The 21,841-nt window shown below is 40.4% G+C and overlaps 2 long non-coding RNA genes across 2 annotated transcripts in view; one reads left to right on the top strand and one right to left on the bottom strand.

The window, feature by feature from the left end:
- Positions 1–21,841, top strand: part of Jpx (JPX transcript, XIST activator) — a 153,104-nt gene that overhangs the window by 80,000 nt on the left and 51,263 nt on the right. The gene's annotated exons all lie outside the window — the stretch shown is intronic.
- Ftx (FTX transcript, XIST regulator) overlaps positions 1–21,841 on the bottom strand; it is a 41,991-nt gene that overhangs the window by 3,660 nt on the left and 16,490 nt on the right. Inside the window, exon 7 of the long non-coding RNA NR_130116.1 lies at positions 20,500–20,576. This is a non-coding gene — a long non-coding RNA (FTX transcript, XIST regulator). The remainder of the gene's footprint in view (positions 1–20,499; positions 20,577–21,841) is intronic.

Here is a 21,841-nt window from a genome sequence, read left to right on the forward strand (position 1 = left end):
TTTATTCAGCTATAACACAACTGTTCAACAGCTTTTAACTTAGAACAAAGAAGAAAGGCAACAGCTTACTAATCAAGAGCATGAACAGAAGAATCATCTAGTTTCCTGCATGGACTCACTTCATAATCGTGGCTCATTGAAACCGTCCATGACCCCTCCCCACACACCATTGACCATTCAAAAGTTATAATAGTAATTAACTTTCTTCTATTAATTCATGGCATTGTCAGCTCCAACATTAACAGGAACCATAAGTAAGCTAGTATTTAGTGAAATAATCGAACAGGCTAGCTAATGGACAAGGCCCAAACCCTACAGTCACTGTTTGCATGGCCACATTAGAGCTTCCCTTTCAAAGTCTTCCCTTGATGTCCTCCAAGTTAGTGAGATTATTAAATAAAAACATACTCGGTATTAATGCATTATTTGAATAGTAAAGATCAACAGTAAAGGTCTACACAGAAAATATCTTCATGGATTTTGTTCTTAAGAAACTCAGACCGGCCTAAAAGTCAAGACGGTGTTCCTGTATAAGCGCCTTAAATGCTGGGATCCTAGGCATGTGCCAACATACTTTGTTTTATAATGCTTTGAGATCAGAAAAACAAGAATAAATATTAAACATATTTAATATTTCAAAGTAAAGTAATAAACATTTTAGTGTCTAAATACTTCAAAAGACTTCACATGTTATTTGGAAGAACAATGAAATTCTGGAGAAAGCCTGCCTGTGAAAATAGAATATTTTCGGATGAGAAGGATAGGGCAGACCATAGCATCGCTGCTATCCCTGTCTCACTGAGGATCAGCATTTCCTAGATATGGCTACTCAAGGATTTAATGTCTTCTACTGAGAAGAAACCAGACATCTAGGGAAGAAGAGGATGGCAGCTATGCTGGACAGAAAAATCCTTACCTGTCAAACTCTCCTCTAGGTATGCCATCCCAAATTTCTTAGTGACTCCAGTCAGTCTTTAAGGTTTAACACATAGACCTGGATGTCTGTCATCTTTAGACATAGGAAACAATTTTTCCTCTAAACCATAGACCATTTTGTACATATTGTCCCTCAAGAGTATATAAGCCAAATTTCTGTACTGATCTATGTAACTGCTAGTTACATAGATCTGTAGCTAATTCACTATCCTGACTACTGAGAGAACTGGATACTAATAGTAAATGACCTGAACTGTAGAAAAACATCTAGGTCAACATGAAAAAGTGATCTGAGAGGGAAAGAGGTTCTGAAAAAGCCCTGAAGGCTCTAAATCAGTTAATTCAGAGGTTCTGAATCCAAAGCCACCTCTTGACAGTGTTATCAATAGTCTTGGGCTGGGGGTTTAAAATTATAGGGTAATAAGCAACTTGAAACAGAAGACACTTAATTCTATCTAGATTCACACTGTTAAAGGTTTAAAAATGACATTGTGTTGTCATTTCTCTAAGCTAATTAGAAGATGAACAGTAGCTCGAGTGTGGGGAGCCTGACTCCCACCCAGACTGAACTAAACACAACTGGCAATGTACGCCATTTAGAGAAGGAGCAAAAATGCCTCTAAATGAATTCAAGGCCAATAAGGATGTCTGGATACAAATTTCTCTGACAATCTGTTCCTGAAACCTAAATCCTTCATTACCATCAATTGAAGTTTGTGAAAATGATACATTACCTAACACAGTAAGAGAGTATCAATCTTCTTTTTCATTCTTTTTCCCCCCCAATTGAGACTAGGTGGCCCTGGCTGTTCAGGAACTGGCTTTGTAGATAAGGCTGGCCTTGGATTACTTTAAGGTACACAAAGGGAAAGTAACCCTGATGGGATAGTCCCATTATACAGATTACGTTTATAAAGTACTAGTTGCAATTTTCATAGTTAGCTATTCCAAAAACAAATGTGCAGGTAGAAATGAATAATATTCCTTTTGCTGTGTGTGAGATTAAACCCTGTGCAACACACATGCCAGGGAAGTGCTCTACCATTGAGCAATCGAGCACAGAACAGCAATGGTCTCCTAAAAGCTATGTCCCAGATAGGCAGGGTTTCTCAGTTTGTTTTCTACATAGAAATTAGATATATAATTAGAGTAGCGTTCCTGATGCAACAAATTCTTATACGTGTGCTTTGCTGTTAGATAACTGCCTATAAAACCTCTCTGGGATGCCTCAGAAGGCTGTGGTAGTGATCATTAAATGGGAACATGAAAAGGAGTGAAATCAAAGTTTCACTGGCAAACTGAAGAGGTTAAAGCGTAAAGTCGATTTTCCTGATTAGGGAGCTACTGTTCATCTTCTAATAAAAAAATTTATGAAAGCAAAAAAAAAAAGAGAAAGTTAAATTCATGAGAGTAAGGTGACACAGTCCAAGATATTGAAAATGTAACGCCCTACAAAATTGTAAGGAGAAACAAATTATTTTTGATGGGTTTTCAATAAGACAATGAGCTGGTTCTTGTGCCACATACACACCTCAGTAGTAGGATAAATGGAATCAGGCCACTACAGAGCACTCAATATGCACATGAAGGATAAACAGCATAGCATCGGTCTCACAGCCTCAATCACTTGTCTTCTATTCTAGCACGACTACTTGCTGCAGTGACAAAAAACCCATGGGCCTAGGATACACGGACTACTTGTTGCTTTTTGGTTCTCTTTATGAGACAGCATTTTCCTGTGTAGCCCAGGTTGTCCTAGAACTAGCTCTGTAGATCAATCTGTCCTTGACCTCACATATCCGTCAGCCTCTGCGGTTGGAGTGATGGGATTAAAGGCAGGCGTTCCAACTTCTCCTGAACATTTCTGAATAGCAAGATAAGAAGTCAGGTGCCCTCCTCTATCACACTCCAGACCCCAAGGGTATGATGTTCCCCTCCCGAGCAGGAAGCAGAGATGAAAAAATGAAGTACATAGCATTTATCTATAAAAATATTGAATAAAACAGTCCACCACCAACCCAAGTCCCAAAACCAAGCTCAAAGTTGAAGAAAGCCAGCTATTTGGAGTAATAAAGGCAGTTTCCCCTTACCAAGACACCTGGTGGTTACAAAGGGACAACAGTCACTGTCATGTCAGCTTGGCTAAAGAAATGAGCACCTAATAAAATTCCCCTCACTATCCTGATTGGGAGAAACAACAACTGAAAACAAAAATCCAAAATGAACAAACCACCCAATAACAACATTAAAAATATAAACAACAATAACAACAACAACTCAGTTTTAAGCATGTAATCAGCACACTCTGGAACTCTGTTCACTAACTAAGTATCTGGATCTTGGCACATGTTCAGTTTTGGTAGAACTCTTTGGCACAGATTTGGCATTAAATAAAGCCCACTGGGTGTGTGTGACTGTCTAAATCTCATATTTCACTATTCTTATGAACTTAACTCTTACATATCGTTAAGAGATTGTTAGTGAACATAAGCAAAACTAACACTAACAATTCATAAAAAATATTTTGGACTCAAAGGTTAGCAACACATGTGAAATCATTGAGAAAACAGAGCACATGAACAGTATTCTGCTATCCTCTTTTTTGTATGAAACATAACTTTCATAGACTTTATTTATTGCAGGAAGTATCAGGTTAAAGTCACAGCCTCACATACTTTTTGGACTCGTATATTTTTCCGAGTTATCCTACTACAGCGTTCCATAAAGACACACTTACTGTGCAGTAACACAGAGCATATACGTTACCATGAACAAGAAAAACAGTCCCACAATTACCATAAAAGGGTGTTGGTAATAATAACACTCTTAAAAGCAGTCAAATTATTCCAATGCCAATAATGAGAAACTACTAACAAAGCTTAGCTGTACATTTGAACTCAGTCTATCTAACAATTGTTAAAAGCTTGATAGTGTGATTCAGTATATCAGTAGATGACCTTACACAATAAACTAATAGGCAAAATGGAACATAGCTTAGAACACAAGTATTAAACCACATCGGCAAATCACCGGTCGACAAGCAAATGATGTTGGTTTTAGGGTTATTACTACCGTAGCCTTGCTCATTTGTAAAAGATAAGAACCTGAGGTTTATCTCTGCAGGAACAGGCATTTCTAAAAGGTCAAGGACATTGCATATCAAAGAGAATTGTATCTGACCTTCCTAGATAACAAATCCTTAGAAGCTAGGCAGTGCCACTTAGGAATCCCAAAATTTTAAGGACTGCTTTGCATTTTGTGATAAAATGATAAGGGTTTTGCATTTGCAAGCGACTTGACCTTTGTCAAATTATACATGGTATTGGACAATTCTGATTACTCATTAGTTGTAATGAAAAAAATATTTTATGTCAATAACCGGGCACCTAAACATTACTGAGGCATTATTTCATGTGCTAGAATCTGAATTCAAAAATTATGAAGGCAGCAATCTACCTGCCTCAGTGACGGGAAGAGAGGGATCGTGAATGTACCATTATCCTTCATTAATTTAAGTGTGTGATATGTGAGTGCAGATGCGCACGTGTGTGTGAGCGCCCACACACTCACACCCACACACAAAGGTTGAATCGGTTCTCTCTCTCCTTCTTCCATAACTGTTACTTCTAATTCTCAAATCCAAACAAACCGTTCTCCTGAATGCTTTTCATATGTAGCGATACTGGATTTGAGCAAGTGCAAGGGAAAGCACTGAGGACAGTAAAAAATCGTCATATGTAAGTACCTCATCTCCAAGCTCAGAACTGAACATGGTGTGCAGCCATTACACACGACAGCATGAAAAACATTTACTCTTCTTGGTAGACAAAGAACACTACTACAGTCAGGCTCACTCATCGCCTGAGGACGAGCTATTCTTTCTTGTCTTCATTACAAGTCTTTCATTAACACTCTACAGATTAATGTGCACAGTATCATTGTTGGGAACAAACCCCCACATTTGGACATGATAATGTCCACATATAAAGTCCCAATTTGGGGCTGGAGAGATGGCTCTGCCGTTAAGAGCACTGACTGCCCTTCCAGAGGTCCTGAGCTCAATTCCCAGTAACCACATGGTGGCTCACAACTATCTACTGTAATGAGATCTGATGCCCTCTTCTGGTGTGTCTGATGACAGCTACAGTGTACTTATATTGAATAAATAAAATAAATCATTCAAAAAACGAAGTTGTTATAATGTCTCCTAGCATAGATTGCTTGGAATTTACTTACTCTAGTGAAAACTGCAGAAAACCTGAGGAAACTTCTGTAGTTTCTTAAGAAAGTTGTAATGTCACCAGGACACCCAGGTTATAATGAGTTTCTTTACATAGTATTTTACTCTAGGGAAAAAAACCCAAGGTACTGGTTTTGTTAGCATATGATTTTTCTCTGCCGATGCTCTGACAAAGGAATACCATCATACATTAACTTAAAAAGTAATATCCTTATGCGTAAAGAGAAAAAAAGTAAGTGCTTAGTCATGTTGCTAGGCTGTGGGTCATGGCTAACACTTCACAACACTTCCTAGGTTGGCCTGTGCTAAATGTCTACAACAGTCTGGGCTTGGCTACTTTTTCTTAAAGCTGTTGAAGCAGATGGCTTCTAATGGCTGCATTTATATCTGTTGTTTAAATGTTCGATATTAAATGTATCACCCATATCTATAAGATTTCCTATTATATTCCTAGGATTTCCATTTGCTTCTTAAGAGATGACAAACCAAGCTATTAAAATATGAGAGGGGTGATGTACTTTCTTTCCTTTTGAATCAGCTCACCATCCCACAGTAGGAAAGGAGCCTGACTAACACATTTTAACCTTCACACATTAAAAAAAAAAAAAAAATCAACAGGGCCCAATGAATACACCTTTAATATAAGGATCTGTATTCCTTCTCTCAAATGACTTACCCTTGTCTTAAGGCTCTGGGGCTAGCAGCGGGCATAAAGGATACAGATTTTCTAAAGACGCATAGAGCACAGTTTCCAAAGAGCCAGTAGTTGCCTCCTTTGCAAATCTAACACCAAGCAGACATTTGTACCTTGTAATTAAAGGAATCTCTTAGATTCTGCTCACGTTTTCCTGTGACAGCACATTAAAAAGATCAAGTGGCAGAGTAAAAATTATCAAGTCTCATATTTGGAATGGCTTGAGCCATGGTTAATCCACGTGACTTTTGTGGCAGAATAACTTCCTTAAGTTTCCATGGAGCAGTAGCTCTCAACCCTTCCAATGCTGTGACCCTTTAAGAGAGTTCCTCATGTTGCGGTGACCCCCACAACCATAAAAAGATTCTCATTGGTATTTTAAGCGTGTGATTTTTCTATTATAAATTTATTATTTCCAATGTTTGTAGGCAACAGCTAAAGGGTCAAGACTCACAGGTTGAGACCCACTGCCATAAGGAAAGAGAAAACCCAAAATAGTTAAAGGGAGGTTGAAAACCTAGAGCTGGGGCACTGGGCCTGGAAAAAAACACAGACAAGGCAGGGCCTGACTGATAGCATGCGTCTCACAAGAACCTTTGTTGTCTCTGTGGATCTGTAGTAGACTAAGAGGCAATCCCGAGAAGAAAAAGTTGAGAGGTAATCTAGCCAAAAAGCAAGGAGCAACGCTTCTTATGACAGCTGCAACACAGGGGCACTTTAGTCAGCAAACCAAGGCTATGGTCATATTGTTTTAAAAACACTTGGCGGGTAAGTTTGTTCATTGGGTAAAGATGCACACTGCCAAGTTGGATCCAGTTTGGTGAAGAGAACTGAGAGCTATCAACTTACTCTCCAAGCCCGATGTACATGTTCCCTACACACAAACAAATTCTAATTTTTTAAATGTGTAAGCAAACAAACTGTGCTCCTTTAGCGGAGACTTCTCTATTCAGAAGTCAATATACTACAGTTTGGGAAAAGCCTCATGTTAAGAGTACCATTTGCAAGTGTGATTGCACTGTAAGTTATTAGGAAAGACTGATCACTGGGAAAATACAAAAAACACCAAGACTATCTACAAAGTTCCAAAGACAAAACCGGGGCTGGGGATTTAGCTCAGTGGTAGAGCGCTTGCCTAGCAAGCACAAGGCCCTGGGTTTGGTCCTTAGCTCTGGAAAAAAAAAAAGGAAGGGGGAACTCTACCCTTTCACCAAGTGCAGGGAGCCTCCAGCTAGTAAATAATCAATCAAAATGCAAATAAAAGGAGTCTCATTGGCAAGGGAAACTTTAAATTGGAAAATGAATGACAAAGATTGAGGGTGAAATTGAAAAGCAAAAGCCAAACAAACAGAAAAGAAAGTATATGGAAAGCAAAGACAAAAGCACTAGCATGGCAGGCTACTGTCTGATTGTACTCAGAGAAGGCACTCTTTGAGCAAATTTCGACCTTCACTAGTTGGATGACTTGTCTATAAAGTATAAAGAAAACAATAGGAGAGATGTTACGGCAGTAGTATTGAAGGCACATTAATGGAAGTCTCTTATCTACCAGCAGAAAGAATGGAATTTACCTCTGGGTGCAGCCATGCCATTGTTTCCTCCCTTACAAATTAATCACGTTGGGCTGGGTCATGCGCTTTGCCAAGGGACAATCACTCAGGAAGGTGGGCTCACCTTAAGCCACACTAAAGTGATAGGAGTAATAATTAGTCCTTTAACAAGATAGAATAATTATCTTTTCCAGAGTCTGTACCCCCTAGGGTTGTTGCCCCAAGTTCTCATGAGGTTTTGTTGAGTCTTCCTGCCTTTGTAAGGTGAATTCAGGTTCATTATTAGACAGGTACTGCAACAAATCTTACCAGCACATTATAGACTTTCCCATTCTTTTACTAATATCCCTAAAGTTTCCAATGGACCTAACTATTATGTCCAGCTTTAGCATGACTGACAAGAGTTAAGACTGTCATTTATTCTGGGATATTTGAGAGTATGCTTCTGAGCATGACTAATATTAATTGTCCAATCAGAATAAGCTATATTAGAATTTACTTTCTAAAGACTATAAAGCTAGGAAGGATCAACACCTATGTATAATCCCATCACTTAGGGAAGCTAAGGACATAGGTCACTACAATTTTGAGGACAAGATGGGATACATACTGACTTCAACACCAGCATAGGCTATTCAGCAAGATTCTGTTCCAAAAAATAAAAAACAAAGGGCTGGAGAGATGGTGGTTAAGAGCACTGGCTGCTCTTCCAGAGGTCCTGAGTTCAATTCCCAGCAACCACATGGTGGCTCACAACCATCTGTAATGGGATCTTGCACCGACCTCTGGCATGCAGATACTCCTACATTAAATAAATAAAAAAAAAAAAGAATAGGAGAAATCTAACTTCAGACAATAAAAGTACTTCTTAGAGTAGCAATGCAGAAATGTGTAAAAATTGTACAAAGCTAAGAGTCAAGATCATCCTTGGCTATATTTTAATTCGAGGTAAAGAAGGTGTGTAAGATTAGGCCCTGTCTAAAAAACACAAGACTATACTAATAAAATACATAAAACAAACACATGGGGTAAGTTAGATAGTTGAACCCAGATACATAAAATTGGCAAACTGAGAAGATACTCACATACCTTTCCTTACAAAAATTTCATTTTAACTTATGAGTGTGTATGTTTGCTTGTGTACATGTCCACCAATGCATAATACCTTATAATATATGTACTTTAATGAAAGACCATACCTTGTTTTTGGTTTGGTTTTAATAACAACCACCTAGAATTTCTTTTGCTAAAAAGCCAAGGCTCTTCTCCTTACCTGGGTCTACAAGGTCACTAAAACAAGGTCAAAGGCCTAGACCATCAGCCTTTAGTTTCTGTTTACTCCTTTCGGATCAGATGCCAGATGTTACTTATTCAAGGTTTACCTATCTAAAAACTGGAGATGCCTAAGCTATCTTATCTTCGGGGCTGAAAGCACAGAGATAAACCTAAGGAATTTCATTGTCACCTTTTACCACGCCCTGTGCCAGACCCCATAGAGGTGCCTGAATGTCTGCCTCAGGTCTTTCATCCTAGGATCCTGAAGCCAGTGATCACCTCGTGATGCAGCACCTTAATGAGTCAGCAGGCCCTCCAGAAGTTTGACGGTTAAGCAATCCAAGGACTGACAGGCTTTAGGAGCCACCCAGCAGAACCAGGACTAAGATTAAGATCAGCAGGGCTCCATATTATCCGAAGGCCTGGTAGGAATGAAGGTATCTAGAGACGTTCTTCCCTTTAGACTATGAAACTATCAAGAAACCCAAAGAATTGAAATTTTATTATGAATCTCATAATACCTGAAGTACCTGTGCTCCGCTACTGGAAGAGATCTCACAGCTATTACAAAAGTTCAATCAACATATGTGCATTTTATAATCTTTGTTTTATCCTTTGTTTTTTGGGTAGGAGGGGGTGGTTTTTTGGGACAGAGTCAGAAATTAACCGTTGGCCCCTCTCAGTAGGTCACTAGGTTACTAGGTTAGGCTGGCCCTCTTTCAGCGGACTGAGTGCTGGAATTACAAAGCACTCATTGGCAAAGCTGAGGAACAGACCCCAGGGCTCTACCAAGTGAGCTATTGTTCCCAAACTACGGTAAATAAAGGGTTTTGTTTTTCTCATCCCCAGGAAACTGAAAGCAGAAAACAAAGAATCATGCTTACAAAAGCCAAGTAGAAAAGTTTTCTTAAAGTAAAGTGATTTAGGGTCAAATTGCTTAGAAGGAGAAACTAGGCAAAACCATTAGAAAAAGGTGGAAAAAAAGATCAGCTGAAATCCAATTACTGGCAGAGACCTAAAAACTGTTATCCAAAACAGTAAATGTCTTAGCTCATCTTGTAAAATGTTTGTGGGCGGGGTTGGGGATTTAGCTCAGTGGTAGAGCGCTTGCCTAGGAAGCGCAAGCCCCAGCTCCGAAAAAAAAAAGAACCAAAAAAAAAAAATGTTTGTGGGCGAGACAGGACAGAAAGGAAAAAAATCAAGGGGCAAAAGAAGGCAAAGAAGGGTTGGGGATTTAGCTCAGTGGTAGAGCGCTTGCCTAGCAAGCGCAAGGCCCTGGGTTAGGTCCCCAGCTATGGAAAAAAAAAAAAAAAAAGAAAAAAAAAAAAAGAAAAAAAAAAGAAGGCAAAGAGATTCCCTCTGGGCTCTAGTCTGCCTCTACAGCTCACTGAGAGAAAAGCACTTCCACACAGCCAATAAAGACATCTCATACAAGGACTTTATAAATAAAAAAAGCAGCAAGAATGTTTATAACTGAGTTTTACCTCATAGAAACTCCTCTGGGCTGGAGAAATGGCTCAGCGGTTAAGAGCACTGACTGCTTTTCCAGAGGTCCTGAGTTCAAATCCCAGCAACCACATGGTGGCTCACGACCAACTGTAATGGGATCTGATGCCTTCTTCTGCTGTGTCTGAAGACAGTGACAATGTACTCATATACACAAATAAAATTCTCAAAGATGTAAAATAAGTAAACCTGCTCAAATAATTATTAAAATTTTAAACATGAAAACTCAACTAATTCTTGTTGTAATCCTTTGTGACACAGTTTAAAAAGCCAGGGACCATCTATGTAGATGTACATAATTTAACTTCAACTCTCAAGGAGCCTTGAGACTGTGTACTGTCCTTGTCCTTTCCCCACTTCTCTGCCTTTACTTAATAAGCTAACTACCTTTGCTTCACCAGGCTCACCCTGAAATTCAAGAACGAAGCTTTACTGGCATAGCATTCTCTAAGTGGATAGAGATCACACTCTGTCTCCCTGCTGCCGGAAACTGGGACATCTTTAGCAGCCACATGAGGGTGTGAGAGTCAACTGTTGACATTCAGAAGGAAGCAGCCAGAGATATAACCTTTAAGAGTTAATTACAAAAACAAACCAGGACTTGTGTGCATAATAAGGAAAAATTAGACACCAAGTAATATGAAAAGCTCAAGGCAAAAGGCAGCTAAAACAGCTTAGGATCACTGCCACAAGACTTCAACACCATGGCAACCTAGAAATCTACCCAGAGACACTGAGCCCCAAATCAGAGGCTACATACAATGGATTTAGTTATGAATGAGAAAACTTTTTGAGGGAGAGTAAAAGATTGATGAATTTCTCAAACTTCCCTATCCTTTACTATCTATGAGACAACTGATGATCAACTTCTAGGTAAACTCTTGTAAATAGCATGCATTTAAAATTACTGAATTGATTCAGATCTGACAAACCTGTAATCTTAGCCTTCTGAAGAGACAGCAGGATTGTGTTCTAAACCAGCCTGATGTGAGCCTGTCATAATAAAAAGGACTAGGGAGTGGACTGAGAGTGTAGGCCCATAACTCCAGCTACTCAGATGGCTGAGGCAGGCGCATAAGGGGCATCATGGGAAACTTAAAGGGCATAGCTCAAAAGGTTTAATTCCCAGTAGTCCTCAATGCATGTAGCTCTGTCAATAATAGACTGTTTCTGCCTAGCACATGCTTAGCACATGGTCCTGAGTTCCTTCCCTAGCAGCAGAAGGGACGAAAAACACCCCAAAACCAATAAACTTGGGTAACAGTAACATGGCTCAGCAGGTAAATGCACCAGTCACAATGCTGACAACTGGAGCTCAATCACAAGGACACAGATGGGAGAGAGAATAGACTCTATGTCCAGCAGAATCTCCAGGAGCCTGCTGCGGCCCTTCCACACATGCACACACAGGTCAAGCATTCACACATGTGCACGTTCTTATCTCACACTGCATCCTCTCCATCCCTCTCCCCTCTAATAAAGAAGTGGAGGGAGAGGGCAACTTGGGGCGGAAGAGGGGGCTCAGTTTGCTAAGTATTTACTGGTAAAATTTAAGAGCTCAGGTCAGGATCCCCAGCACAAGCTGAATGCCACTTAGGGTGGACATGAACGTGCACTAACAATCCCTGTGCTTAAAAGCTCGGACTAGGGATCCTCACTGAGAGACTCTGCTTCAATATAAGTTGTTAATTATCTGAGGAAGACAACTGGTAATCAATAAACACCCCCCACAGGAAACAAATATGTATATGCACCACACGCACACATAGACGCCAAAGAAAGTTAAAAGCTCTAACTGGGTAAGTAACATAAAAGGAAAACAGCTTACTATACAATGTGATACATTCTAAATGTCGCTTTAAAATGGCCCTACTGTGGCTTGGACTCAGTGGAAACAGCCTGTAAGATGTATCTTTTCTTATTTATCCCCCATTGTGTTAGATTGACCCAAAGGAAAATATAGTGGCCAAATACTCTAATAATTAAAACAATTCCTCTCTGGAAATTTAGACCTCCTGTCTGTTATTTCAGAAGAACATTAAAAAACAAAAACCTCAAGACTTTGCCTGGCATGATGGCAAATGCTTATAATCTCGGCTAGCTGAGCTGGGACAAGCTCCCTAAACAACCAGCAGTTCTTCTTCTGTTTTTCTATATGTATAAAAATCTATATTTTCCCTAGATTATTTCATCCTAACTTACACAGATGTATTCAAATTGTGGTCCAGTTCTAAACTCTGCCCAAAGGAAACTGTCAGGGCTCAGCTAAGTGAAACAGGAAGTGTTCCACATACCCTTGGTTAACAGTATAAGAATACAGTTAACATCGCAGTAACACAACTGCAAATAGACAGATTGTACGATTCTTAAAGCATTTAGGAACATATTCTATTGTCTAGAGGCATGCAAAGCAACAAAAACCTTGAAGTTACAAGTTTCCCTTGTAGTGAACCGGAAGTCCTGGCAATCCTGGATCCACATTTCCAGACAATTAACAGCAGCAAATATTAGCCTTTCTCTTTAGATTCATTTTGCACATTAAATTGATCGGGGTCTCAAATACTCTCCCATCCTCTTAGATCCAACACTTGACCCTTGGCATCCAGTAATCTCTATGATAAATTAAAGAACAGCAAAGGAAAAACACAACAAAAACCCAGCTTTTCATGAGAAAGAAAAGAGAGAGAATACCAGGACCATCTCACACATCTGGATCCTGCAGGCATTTGCAACTGAAACCCCTGAAACAGAGGATGGAAGAAGTCAGTTGTTAACCATACGTTAGAAACCATAAGAAATAAGCAGAGTAAAGGCAGACGCAACATCATATTAACCAAAAAACATAACACCAAGATCTACAAACTGTTCTCGTTAACCTGCAACCGGACAGGTCTAGCAAAGAGTTCTCAGTTACTGGAACTGGGTTATTCACAGGAATCAGTAAAGGGAGGTCAAGGAGAAGGATACATTCATTGAAAGTCAGCACGCAACACAAAGGGCTAAAACTAATAGGAAGCACAAGCAAGCAAAACATAAGGAAATGATGAAGCCATAAAAAGCTATGAACTAGGAAAAAAACAAAACTGGAACCTAACAGAAGACATAAAACACAAACACTAAGCACAGAGACAAGGTAGCTCATCTAGGTAATATATGAATGGTACAGGCCATAGCATCAACATTCTGCTGCTCCATTTCCTAGAGTGTCTCCAGTGCAAATTCCCATTCCTAAGTGATGCTACCATATCCAGCTCCCCTTACACCTGGAACTGCATGTTGTTATCCCAGTCACCGTTAGCCCCCTATGCCAAGAGGGCCAAAATACTTTATATTACTATGGAGGTTATTATAGGAATCCAATGCAAAAAGAATAACATGGGGCTGGAGAGATGGCTCAGCGGTTAAGAGCACTGAATGCTCTTCCAGGGGTCCTGAGTTCAAATCCCAGCAACCACATGGTGGCTCACAACCATCTGTAATGGGATCTGTTGCCCTCTTCTGGTGTGTCTGAAGACAGCTACAGTGTACTTATATAGAATAAATGAATAAATCTTTAGAAGAAAAACATGGCTCATGTCTGTAATCCCAACCCTCAGGAGTCAGAAGCAGCTGGATTATTCTGAGTTTCAGATCAGCCTGAGTTAGAGTAAGACTCAAACGAAAGAAAGAAAAAGAAAGAAAGAAAGAAAGGAAGGAAGAGAGAAAGAAAACCAAACAAAACAGACCAGTCTCCCAGTAGGAGCATGGTTTAAAGAATTAGATATAAAAGAATTCTTTTTTTTCTGACAATTTGGTAAGCCATAGCCATGAAGGTGTGCACAGTGGCATACAGCTCCCAAAAATCAGGGGCAGAATGACAGAGTAGCAGGAGTTAGAGAGCAAGTTCCAGGCCAGACAGGGATATGCAAAGAGGCCTTAGAAAGAGAAATAGAAAACAAGACAGAACGGGAAGAGGGACAGCAAAGGAAAAGACAGACCCTCTATAACATTCCTGTCCTGTTATTTGCTACCCGTAACCCAAACTGTTGGATGAATTGGAGGCCTTCAGATACCAGGCAGGTACTTCAGCAGCTGAGCTACAGTCCTCAGCGGAAAAGCATGACTCATTTCCTGATATCCCAGAAGAACATTTAAAGAAAAATAGCACCCTAGATTTTGCCAGGGAAGAAGGGAGGAAGAGGAATGAAGAAAGCAAACAGGGTGAGCAGAAATGACCACTCAGTCTATAGTCAATTGGAAGTCTGCAATCCCACTGGCTGGGTCTATACCTAAGTATTTGGGAACCTAGGAACAGTGAGTGTCCAGAGCTCAAGGGTTTTGAAGGTCAAAAACATATTCTGGCATGTCAGTTGGCAGTTGGGGGAGGAGGGAGGTGTCACAGGAAGAAAGCACTTTAGCCTACCCGTCACTAAGATAAGCAGTTACCTGGAGGGTGTTCTTCTGCATTTGCAGGCAGTTTAGGGAAACTGAGATAAGTAGTTTGCTGGAGGGGCTCCTGCACAAATAGGCAATTAAAGAGAAGTGAGAATAAGTCAGCAAGGACATTCTGACCTTGGCTTCCAAGGATTTCCATAGGATTCTCTATTTGAGGATGACATTCTACTTAAACCTGAAATGGCGGCAGCAAGAATACAAGATGGAGGAAGTTTTGCTCTGTCTTTCCCTGTAACAGATGGTAGTACATGTCTATAATGGCCGCATGCCAGTACTTAGGAGAGCAGGGCTAGCTAGGGCTACGATGAATGTAAGATTAGCCTAGGAAAAAACTATTCCAAACAAAACAACTTCTGCCCACTAGAAAGCAGGTCTTTGAGAGACCTGCAAGTTACTGCAACATGAAGTTTTAAATCAGTCCAATCAATCAGATTTAAACCTATTCAAAATTCAATAAACAGTATCTGTGCTCCCCATGTTCAATTCAAAATCTAATGAAACTTCAAAAAACAATAAAACCAGTATTCTAGCGTCTCCCAAGCCAGCTTCAGATCCCCCCCCCCAACCTGAGCACCACCACAAAAAAGATCAGATTCAAGGACATGTATCCATAGGCCGGTCAAGAGCCTAAGGTTTGTCATGCCTCAGAAATTTTCCTCAAACAAGGACAAAGTGACAGAATTTTATATAATTTAAAATTTCAAAAAACAAGGACTTGGAATATAGCTCAGGGGTAGAAAACTTGTCTGCTATGTGTGAGACCTTTGGTCCAATCCCCAGCTCCATTAAACAAATAAATACAAACAAATTAGGTATGGTAGTGTATACATATATTCTCATGTTTGGGAGGCAGAGATATCATGATTAGAACTGGGAGACTAGACTCAGTTTCCATAGTAACTTTGATGTCAGCCACAGGATGCTATGTTTCAAAAATAAAATAGAAAAACAACAACAAAACAGAGAAACAAAAACCAGCTAATGGGGTAAATGGAAATATGAAAGAAAATACTAAAGCCCATGGAATAATCATAAAAGACCTAAACTCAAGTCATGAACCAATGTGCAAAGGAGATTCAAGAGCTTTGCGAAAACAGAATCCATTCATGCACAGTAGGTAAACAGAATGAGGAAGTCCGGTAGCAGCAGGGAGAAAGCAAGACAATGAATGCTAAGAGAATGAGGTTTCAGAATTATCTGTGTGATGGGCAAGGTCCGAAGATAGTGTGATATGATAACCACTCCAGGGTTAGGTTGCCTTTAATGTTTTACAGTAATTGAATAAAACTGATTGTATTTCCATTAGCTTGATTGTTTTGGGCTGAAGCAATTTCGACTTACACATAAAGAGAAAATCCATTCACACATAACGAGCAATGGTAGAAACCGTCCTAGGAGGATCTGCTGCACCTCCATTCTCAGGAATGTAACAGCCAAGAGGAATGAGACTTAACAACTGACAATACTGGGGCACTGAGAGCCACAGCACACAGTCTACATAGGGAAAGACGCAGGAGCAAGAAGGCCATGCCCACAGACCACAAAAGCTCAGGGTAGGTAGGAGTAAAAATAAAATTAAGTCAATCGGAGGGAAAAGCTACATTATGAGGGCACCAGTATACAGCAGAAGCAAGGTGACATGCAGAGAGGACCAGATAGAAGCTGCAGCAGTCATGATACTACACTAGAGACAAGCTCCAGAAACTTCAGCCTGCTCCTCCAATGAAATATGGTCGAGAAGAACCCTCTTCAAATGGTGTGACAGCTAATTTTGCTTTTCATCATACCTGGGAAGCGGACCCTTAACTGAAGAAGTGTCTCCATTATATTGGCCTGTGGTAAGTGCCACTTCTCGGCAGGAGGCCTAGCTGTATGAGAAAGAAAGCTGAGCAATGCATGGGATGAAGCCAGTTAGAATTGGTTCGTGCTCTCCTCATTCCCTACCTCCAGGTTCTTGCCTTGGCTCGTTCCTTCCTCACGTGGATTTGGTTAATATTTTATCACTGTAAGCTAGGACAAAAGGAATGCAGCAACTTGGAATGATACTAAAATAATGAATCACTTTCACAGCTCAGCACGAGAGCTAATGAAAGAGGAAGCGTCTAGGTAAGCTAATATGGTTGTTCACTGAAAAAATAAAACACAACAAAACAAAAACCTGACATGGAAACAGGTCATCAGCAAAAACAAAAAACAAAACAAAACAAAAACCCCTGGAGTGAATCAACGGAAGAGATAAAAGCATATTGCAGTTGAGTCCTAATTCTTCTGGAGTCCTGAGAATCACTGCAGCTTGGAAGTCAAACATAGGGAGTTCCAGGCCTGGGCTACAGAGCCAGAGCCTCAAAGAAAACAGGTAACAATTTAAAGAAAAAAAATCTCCCAGCAATTTAGAAAGGAGAGGCTGGAGAGAGTGCAGTTAAGAGCACTTCCCGTTCTTAGCTAGGACCCAGGTTGTATAACTCCAGTTTTAGGTATCTTCTAGCATCGGCGGGTACTGTACACTTGCCAACACAGGCAAAGCAGCCATGCAGAGAAAAGAAATGAATCGTATAAAAGGTTATAGCAGACGATCAGATGCACAGACATTTGAAAAAGAAACAGAGGGTATTAAGAGCAAGATGTAATAAAGCAGGTACAGGCAATTTGTAGTCTGGACACAAATACAGCTCACTCACTTTTTATCAAATTGTGTCAACCTCACATCTATGTATTGCCTGTATTGGTGTTCATGCTACAACAGCAGAACCCATACAATCCATTAAATCTAAACTGTCATACCCAATATGAAAACTCAAAAAACTCTAGAACCTAACGCCAGTGTTAGCAAAGCCGGGCTGATACTCAAAGAGGGACTTTCTTTGTTTCTTTTTTTTTTTTTTTTTCCGGAGCTGGGGACCGAACCCAGGGCCTTGCAAGCGCTCTACCGCTGAGCTAAATCCCCAACCCCGGGACTTTCTTTATATCCTGTTAGAAGTGAACACTGGGAACTCAGTACTAGGGGACCTTCACAGATCCTCTTGGCAGCATCCCTGACCCCAGCCCTGAATGTGCTGACATGAACATACCAACTACAGTAGGGTTCAGATGAGGGTGAGCGGGGAAGAGCACTGGCAAGAGGAGGTGACCCCAGCACCCACCTGGAGGCTCACAACCACCTGGAGCTCCAGTTCTAAGGAATTCAATACAAGCATACATGAGGTATACACATACATACATACATATGTAGCCAAGCCACTAGTACATATAAATTTAAAAAATATAAATTGCATGCACAAAATACGTCACAAATCATGGCACACATTTATAATTGCAGGCATTGGGGTGTGGAATTGAACCTAAGTCAGGAGCATCACAAGTTCAAGACTGCACAGGCTATAGAGGAGTGAGTTGAGTTTAATCATTGCCTAGGCAATTCACTGACATGCAAAAACAAAGTGTTAAAAAATAGAGAAGGAAATTATCCAGCTCAATGGTAGACTGCTACTTACTTTGGTAGCATTTACAAGCCCAGTGTGCACAGAAGGCAAGTTATGATAAAAACTTTGTGACGGCTATGCATATACCTAAGTTAGTAGCCCGTTTGCCCAGTGTACACTGAGGTCCTGCTGCTAAAAAGATCGTTATAAACTATAGGAAATTATACTTATGTTACTCTCATGAAAAGTAAGTACAAATTAAGCATATTGGTGACACATGCCTGTAATCCTAGTTCCTGGAGGTTATGGTAAAGCAGGAGGATTCTGAGTTCGAGGATGGACTTGACTACAGCGGAAAACACCATGTCAAAGAAGAACAAAGAAACCAACAAAAATTCTGAGTGTCACAAAGAAAAGAATGCTTAAGCATTCTTAAATACAGTTAAGCTACATAAGTATTTGTAGGATAGGCAGACAAAATATCTGAAACAGAAGATAATAAAAGCAAGTAGAGGCCAAGCCTAGTGGTTCGACCTTAATCCTAAAACAAGAAGTGCTGAGTTTGTGAGCACTCTGCAGTACAGTGAGATCCAAGACACCCTAGCCTGTGATACCCTGTCTCACAAAACAACCAAAGAAACCAAATTCACAAAGAATCCAACCAAACAGAAAATGAACTCTGATTTCCTTATCCGTGAGAGCACACACTGCAAAGTCAGTAAAGAAAGGCCAAGGGCGGGCTGGAGAGACGGCTCAGTGGTTAAGAGCACTGACTGCTTTTCCAGGGGTCCTGAGTTCAAATCCCAGCAACCACATGGTGGCTCACAACCATCTGTAATGAGATCTGATGCCTTCTTCTGGTGTGTCTGAGAACAACAGCAGTGTATATAATAAATAAATAAATCTTAAAAAAAAAAAAGAAAGAAAGAAAGGCCAAGGGCATGGCTCAGCGGGTAAACGGGCTAGCCATGTAAAAAGATTGACTTGCTGGGATTCATCTGTAACCCCAGTACCCGGACAAAATTGCCTTGAAGCTCCCAGGCAAACTAGCCTGGAAAAGGAGCACTAGCAAGCTTGGAGTAGAGACAGTGTAGCTGGAGAAACAAGAGAAACTCTCAATAAGACAGAAGGAGAGGGCTGGAGAGATGGCTCAGCGGTTAAGGGCACCCGACTGCTCTTCCAGAGGTCCTGAGTTCAATTCCCAGCAACCACATGGTGGCTCACACCATCTGTAAAGAGATCCGATGCCCTCTTCTGGTGTGTCTGAAGATAGCTACAGTGTACTTATATATAATAAATGAGTAAATTAAAAAAAAGACAGAAGGAGAAAATCAACTCTTAAAACATATGCTCTGCTATCTAAACACTTGTGAGCATTTGCACTCAGTCATTCACAGATACAAACAAAAATATTTTTAAAAATCAAATGGAGGAAAACTCAAAATAAGAGCCAAGAAACACTTTTACCTGTTTTATTTAATTAGCAATCAAGGAAACACAAAGTAAAAACAGTAAAGGAGATTATGTTCTGCTTTCATAACCAGTAACAAAATGTTTCTCTTTCCTTGTTTCTGCATTTTGGATCATAGGATCAGACAGCCTAGTATGCTAGCGTCCATGTTATAGCAATATTCCATCCTCAGCCTTTCCAGTGCTGGGATTACAGATGTGAGCCACTACATTCAGCTTATGATTGGTGAATATTTAAAAACCTATACTGGTATCAATGTAGAAATATGGCCACTCTCATATTTCCTAGACAGGCTTACACTTCACCCAATTTTGGGAGATAATCACTGTACCTAGCTTTATGTCAATACAGGTAAGAGCAGTTGGACTATGGGTACAGCCTCGCTTGTAACGGTCTTAAATTCTATCTCCAGCACAGGAGAAGAGGTAGAAGGGAGACAGTAACTGAGATGAGTCTAGAGAAATGTAAATTACTGTCCTATAATCATATAGTAGGATACTGTGTCCATTGTAAAATAATGCCATTAAAGCACACTGAATGGCATGACATATGTTCGAGATCTTAGATTGAAACAGGCAAAAACCATTAATAGTTCCATCCAAAAATGACACTGTCAACCATTCCCCACCCCACCGAAATTCGATTTGAATCTACAAATAAAACACACTAATGAATTAAACAAAACAAAGTATAGAACAGCAAACTTAACAAACTGAATTCAGAATCCTTGGAAAGTAGGGAGTTTTCCCAGAAATGTAAGGCTAGCATAGTTTTAGAAAAGCTACTGAGTGCCACAAAACCACACAACACCAAAAGAAAAAAGGGACAAAAAAGTTATCCCTTTTTTGTCCCTTTCTTTGTTTTGAAGTTCTGCTATGCTGCCCTCCGTGGATCCTCCTGGCTCAGACTCAAGGGGTGGCATTACAGGCCTGGACGCCGAGAAAATATTTCTCCCAGAGTCAACAATCACTTACCTACGGGAGTGAGATACCTGTTCCTCTGTCCATGTCTCCTTCTGAGATAGTCATGGCAACATTAACTCCTCTGAATCCTGAAAGTCAAATGGAAAGACTAACATAGCAAATCATCGGGACTTAACTATTGGGAGTGTTATAAACAACAACAACAACAAACAAACAAAAAGGTGATTTGGTGGGAGTGATGATGCCTATGGAATCTTTGAGAAGTGAAGCCTAGCCAGCAGAAGTGGGTTATGGAGGAAGACCTTTGAAGGTAATAACTGAACCTTACTACCTCTCCCATTCTCTGCCTCAAGATAGAAGAACTCGTATCACAGATCTCCCATAGAAGTGGACGAAGCACGGGGCATCATGAAGGACTGTATTTTCTGAAACTGTCATCCAAATAAATCCTTGCATGGTTTGTCCATCCTGGGACTCATATAGTGCAAAAACCAACTAGCACATTTGTACCATGGCATATGCTTAAAAACAACGTAAAAACCCTCTTCCCTTAAACTGTTCCTGTCAGGTACTATTACCAAAGGGGTAAAACAAAGTAGTAAGGCAGGCAGGGGTGCAAATATAGCTCAGGGGTAGGTAGAGTACTTATCTAGCATGTGCAAGGCCCTAAGTTTAATTTCTAGTATGCGAGTCAAGAAAAAGAAATCACTTGCAAAGTGGTGCCACTGATTAACCAGAGTAACACCTCATCTAAACCTTAAGGCCAGCCTGGGCTACTGAAAGAATATCTCAAAAACAAAAAGGAACATAGGTCTGGGAATGAGGCCAAGGATTCACCAGGGGAGTGGAATGGGGCCAGAAAAAAAGATCTTATCTTTACAGTAAAATTAAGCAAGTAGATTCAGGGCTAGAAAAATGGCTCGGCAGTTAAAACCACTTGCTAGTCTAAAGGGATCTCAGCACTCACATAGCAGCCACCAACCATCTGTAAATAAAGGTCAGGAGATCTAAAACCTCAGGTCTCACCAGGCACTGCATACATGTGCTACACAGGTAATACATGCAGACAAAACACCCATAAAGTAGAAGGGAGGGAGGGAGGGAGGGAGGAAGGAAGGAAGGAAGGAAGGAAGGAAGGAAGGAAGGAAGGAAGGAAGGAAGGAAGGCAGGCAGGCAGGCAGGCAAGGAGAGGAAAACTCACAAGTCCTCAACACTATATAAGCAACTAAGGGGATGCCTCAAGTGAGAAACATACATGAGCTCGTTGTGTTTAGGAACACACACACACACACACACACACACACACACACACACCAATAGAAACAAAGAAATAGAAGCATAAACTTCAAAGAAAGCTGGTAAGGAGGAGGATACAGGTGAAGGCTTAAGGGGA

Source organism: Rattus norvegicus, chromosome X (genome assembly GCF_021556685.1).
Source record: "Rattus norvegicus strain SHRSP/BbbUtx chromosome X, alternate assembly SHRSP_T2T, whole genome shotgun sequence".
NCBI classification, from domain to species: domain Eukaryota; kingdom Metazoa; phylum Chordata; class Mammalia; order Rodentia; family Muridae; genus Rattus; species Rattus norvegicus.